At 46.3% G+C, this 5,543-nt stretch overlaps 1 pseudogene across 1 annotated transcript; it reads right to left on the bottom strand.

Annotated features, from left to right (window-relative positions):
- Window positions 1-2,663: 2,663 nt before the first annotated feature.
- LOC308248272 (protein SPT2 homolog) lies at window positions 2,664-3,282 on the bottom strand (annotated as a pseudogene). The gene has a single exon. The product of its transcript is annotated as a protein SPT2 homolog (transcript).
- Window positions 3,283-5,543: the final 2,261 nt, after the last annotated feature.

Below are 5,543 nucleotides of genomic sequence, written 5' to 3'. Positions count from 1 at the left end.
AAAAGCTAATATGCAAATTGTCCCCTTGACCAGCAGGCAGGCCAGCCAACCACCCATGTCCCTTCCCCCTGGCCAGGCTGGCCGGACCACACCCATGGACAAATTCATGCATTCACTGGGCCATATATATGAGTGTGTGTGTGTGTGTGTGTGTGTGTGTGTGTGTGTGTGTGTACGTATATATATATACTAGAGGCCAAGTGCATGAAATTCTTGCATGGGGGGGGTGTGTCCCTCAGCCCAGCCTGCACCCTCTCCAATCTGGGACCCTTCGAGGAATGTCCGACTGTCCGTTTAGGCCCGAACCTAGGATCAGGCCTAAACGGGCAATCGGACATCCCTCTCACAATCCAGGACTGCTGGCTCCCAACTGCTCGCTTGCCTGCCTTCCTGATTGCCCCTAACCACTTCTGCTTGCCAGCCTGATCACCCCCTAACCACTCCCCTGCCAGCCTGATTGATGCCTAACTGCTCCCCTGCCAGCCTGTTTGCCCCTCACTGCCCTCCCCTGCAGGCCTGGTCCCCCGCAACGGCTCTCCCCTCCAGGCCTGGTACCCCCCCAACTGCCATTCCCTGCCGACTCCGTCACCCCCAACTTTCCTCCTCTGCTGGGCTGGTCACCACTAACTGCCCTCCCCTGCTGGCCATCTTTTGGTGGCCATCTTGTGTCCACATGGGGGCAATCATCTTTGACCACATGGGGGAAGCCATCTTGTGTATTAGAGTGACGGTCAATTTGCATATTATTCTTTTATTAGATAGGATTAGATAGCATAGAGGCCTGGTGCATGGGTGGGGGCTGGCTGCTTTGCCCTGAAGGTTGTCTCAGATCAGGGTGGGGGTTCTCTTGGGCTGTGGGGCAGCCTGGGTGAGGGGACTGTGGTGGTTTGCAGGCTGGCCACGGCCCCCGGTGACCCAAGCAGAGGCCCTGGTATCTGGGATTTATTTATCTTCTATAATTGAAACATTGTAGCCTTGAGTGGAGGCCAAGGCAGGCCAGGGCTGCGGAAACTTGGCTCCCTCCATCGTCAGAGGCAACTCAAGCGTCATGCTCTCTCCAGCTCTGTGGCTGCCGCAATTTTTGTTGGGATTTATTTATCTTCTATAATTGAAACTTTGTAGCCTTGAGCGAATGCCTGGGCCAGCCAGGGCAGGCAGAAAGCTTGGCTTCCTCTGTTGCTGGGGAAACCCAAGCCTCCTGCTCTCTCTGTGGCTGCAGCCATCTTGGTTGGGTTAATTTGCATACTCACTTTTGATTGGCTGTTGGGCATGGCTTGTGGGAATAGCGGAGGTATGGTCAATTTGAATATCACTCTTTTATTTGATAGGATATATATATATACTGAGTGGCCAGAAAATTATGCGTTCAGAGATCATAATAATCTGGCCTCTCAGTGTATAGTATCCATTCCTTGTCCTCGAGGATCCAAGTATCTATACTAATAAAAACCTAGGTGGCACTCGCATGTGACGTTGACACAAGATGGCTGCCACAAGATGGCCAAGTGCACAGAGGAGGCGGGGCCCAGCAGCAACTTCGTGTGGTGAGGCCTGGGGGGTCCCAGCATCTTCTCCATCTCACGCAAAGCAGGCGGGTCCCGGTGGAGAAGGCAGGTTGTGCCCGGGGAGGGCAGTTGGGGGGAATCAGGCCAGCTGGGGAGCAGTTAGGTGTCAATCAGGCCGGCAGGGGAGTGGTTAGGGGGTGATCAGGCTGGCAGGCAGAAGTGGTTAGGGGCAATCAGGCAGGCAGTCAGGTAGGCAGGCAAGTGGTTACGAGCCAGCAGTCCTGGATTGTGAGAGGGATGTCCAACTGCCGGCGTAGGCCCGATCCTGTACATCCCCCAAGGGGTCCCAGATTGGAGAGAGTGCAGGCCGGGCTAAGGGACACCTTCCCCCACCCCTGTGCATGAATTTCATGCACTGGGCCACTAGTTAATCTAAAATGGTAATGGGCTTCTTCAGTCCAAAGGCAGGACTTCTTTGCAGTAGAGTGTCTCCAGTGTTTCACAAAAGTAAATAAAAGCAGCAGCTAACGTCTTTTCAGCTTCTTGACCTCTCCGCATTTTGTTGCTTCTTCCTCCCATCTCATTTCCTCTAAGTCATCTTGCATACCTGGTCTTAAACTCTTTGCTCCTTCATCTTTGTATTTTTTTTTCATCATAGCCAAAGAATATGCTTAGATATTTCTTCCTGAGACTCTCCTTCATCTTTGATAAAATCTTCCATTTTGGAGTCATAGTTCTCATCTTCCTCCTTTTCATATTCTCACTGTCTTTTGTAACCACCAGGGAAGGGAAACCCTTGAGAACGTTGGGCAGATCTGTAGCCAGCTCCATTCATCTGTCCATTGGTGGGCCAGGTAATGATATTCTTAGAAGATATTGTTTCTGAGACAAAAGTGCATTTGGGCTTATGGGGGGATCTAAGCTACTAACTATTCACCCAGGTCCCAAGCTGCTCACTGGTCTTCTAGGGCCTGAACTGCTGACAGTCTGTCCAGCTGAAACTGTGCCACTTACTGATCGCCCAGAGCCACTGACTGACCGCTTGGGGGGCACTGAGCCACTCATTGGTCATCGGTTATGTGGATTGTGCACAGGCCACCACCCAGAGTCACCAGAACTGACCACTGACTTCCTAGAACCACCTGAGCCACTGATGGGTCATCCAGAGCCACCTGTACTGCTGACTGTCCTTCCAGGAGGATTTAAGTCACTGGCTGGCCTCTTGGTCCCACTTATTGATCGCTCAGGTCCTGAGCTGGAGCTGCCATTCTGGTGCCTGGGCATGGAGCCAGAACTAATCATAGGCTGAAGACTCCCTGTGATGGGCTGCCCAGGAGCTGGGCTGGAGCTGCTGCCTGATGGCCTGACACTTGGACTCTTAGCCTTATGTGGGGAGACCACAGGTCCAGGTCTGGAATGGCTAGGATAGAGAGGAGATTTTTGGCTGTGTGCTCAGTAACAGATTTCTGAGTCCCTTTAGCAGAAGTCTTTGGAACACTTGGTGAAAAGGTGCTCAGTGGGTCTTTCCAGCCCCATTGAAAACAGGCCTGTCATGGTCCTTCTGAAGTGAGGCTTGGGAACAGTTGCTAGATCCTACTTTGGTCCTCTCTCCTGGCATGGATTTGGATGAAAACAAACCTAAATGTTTCTTATTATCTGTGTGGGGTCTGGATTTATTCTCAGCATGAGGAAGGGGAGTACCTTTGGAAGAAGGATGCTGGTCCCTGGAAACTCTGCTAGGTATTGTGCCCATACTTTCAGTATGAGAGGGCACCATTTTGGTCAGAGGTAGTCCTGCATCTGCTTCAGGCTTCTTTTTCCTATGTCTTCATTCAAGAAGTTTTCACTCCCTAAGTTCTTGTGCAATCATAGGCCACTTTTCTTTTTTTTTTTTCAAATTTTTATTAAGGTATATGTGTACATATTTTACCATTGCCCACCCCCCTACTCCCATACATGCCCTCACCCCCCAATGTTTTGCATCCGTTGGTTACTCTTATATGCATGCATACAAGTCCTTCAGTTGATCTCTTATTTCCCCCACCTCTCCCTAACCTTACCGCTGTAATTAGACAGTCTGTTTGATGCTTTACTGCCTCTGTAACTATCTTTTGGTTCATCAGTTTATAATGTTTTTCATTATCCCCAAATGAGTGGGATCATGTGGTATTTTTCTTTCATTGACTGGCTTATTTCACTTAGCATAATGTTCTCTAATTCCATCCAGGTGTCTACAAATGGTAGTAATTCCTTCTTTTTTATGGCAGCATAGTATTCCATTGTGTAGATGTACCATAGTTTTCTGATCCAGTCATCTGCTGACGGGCACCTAGGCTGTTTCCAAATCTTACCTATTGTAAATTGTGCTGCTATGAACATAGGGGTGCATATATCCTTTCTGATTGGTGTTTCTGGTTTCTTAGGATATATTCCTAGGAGTGGGATTACTGGGTCAAATGGGAGTTCCATTTTCAGTTTTTTGAGGAAACTCCATACTGTTCTCCACAGTGGCTGCACCAGTCTGCATTCCCACCAGCAGTGCACGAGGGTTCCTTTTTCTCCGCATCCTCGCCAACACTTGTCGTTTGTTGATTTGTTGATGATAGCCATTCTGACAGGTGTGAGATGGTATCGCATTGTCGTTTTGATTTGCATCTCTCGGATAATAAGTGACTTTGAGCATGTTTTCATGTGTCTCTTGGCCTTCCTTCTGTCTTCTTTCAAAAATATTCTATTTAGGTCCTTTGCCCATTTTTTTATTGGATCATTTATCTTCCTTTTATTAAGTTGTATAAGCTGCCTGTAGATGTTGGAAATTAAACCTTTATCAGTGATACCATTTGCAAATATGTTCTCCCATACAGTGGGGTTTCTTGTTGTTTTGTTGATGGTTTCTTTTGCTGTGCAAAAGCTTTTTATTTTGATGTAGTCCCATTTGTTTATTTTCTCCTTGGCTTCCATTGCCCTAGGGGCAGTATCGCTGAAAAAGTTCTTTTGGCATATGTCTGAGATTTGGTTGCCTGTGGATTCCTCTAGTATTTTTATGGTTTCCCGTCTTATATTTAAGTCCTGTATCCATTTTGAGTTTATTTTTGTGTATGGTGTAAGTTGGTGATCTAGTTTCATTTTTTTTGCATGTATCTGTCCAATTTTCCCAACACCATTTATTGAAGAGACTGTCTTGACTCCATTGTATGCTCATGCCTCCTTTGTCAAATATTAAATGCGCATAGTGGTCTGGGTCGATATCTGGATTCTCTATTCTGTTCCATTGATCTATATGTCTGTTCTTGTGCCAGTACCAGGCTGTTTTGAGGACAGTGGTTTTGTAATACAGCTTGAAATCTGGTATTGAGATCCCTCCTACTTTTATTCTTCTTTCTGAGGATTGCTGTGGCTATTCGGGGTCTTTTTTTATTCCAGATGAATTTTTGGAGAGTTCTTTCTAGGTCTGTGAAATATGCTGTTGGTATTTTAATGGGGAGTGCATTGAATCTATAGATTGCTTTGTGTAGTATGGACATTTTGATGATGTTGATTCTACCAATCCATGAACATGGTATGTTCTTCCATCTGTTTACATCTTCCTCTATCTCTTTTTTCAGTGTCCTGTACTTTTCCGCATATAGGTCTTTTACCTCCTTGGTCAGGTTTATTCCTAAGTATCTTAATTTTTTTGGTACGATGGAAAATGGGATTGCTTTTTTAGTCTCTCTTTCTGTAAGTTCACTGTTGGTGTATAGAAATGCCATAGATTTCTTGGCATTAATTTTGTATCCTGCTACATTGCCGAATTCATTTATTAAGTCTGTTAGTTTTTTGATGGAGTCTTTTGGGTTTTTTATGTACAATATCAAGTCATCTGCAAATAAGGACAGCTTTACTTCTTCTTTTCCAATTTGGATTCCTTTTATTTCTTCTTCTTGTCTAATTGCAATGGCTAATACTTCCAGTACTATGTCAAACAGGAGTGGTGAGAGTGGGCATCCTTGTCTTGTTCCTGTTCTTAGGGGAAATGGTTTTAGTTTTTGCCCATTG

This window comes from Plecotus auritus (assembly GCF_963455305.1).
Source record: "Plecotus auritus genome assembly, chromosome: 5".
Classification (NCBI taxonomy): Eukaryota; Metazoa; Chordata; class Mammalia; order Chiroptera; family Vespertilionidae; genus Plecotus; species Plecotus auritus.
This window is presented reverse-complemented; position numbering and strand designations above follow the sequence as displayed.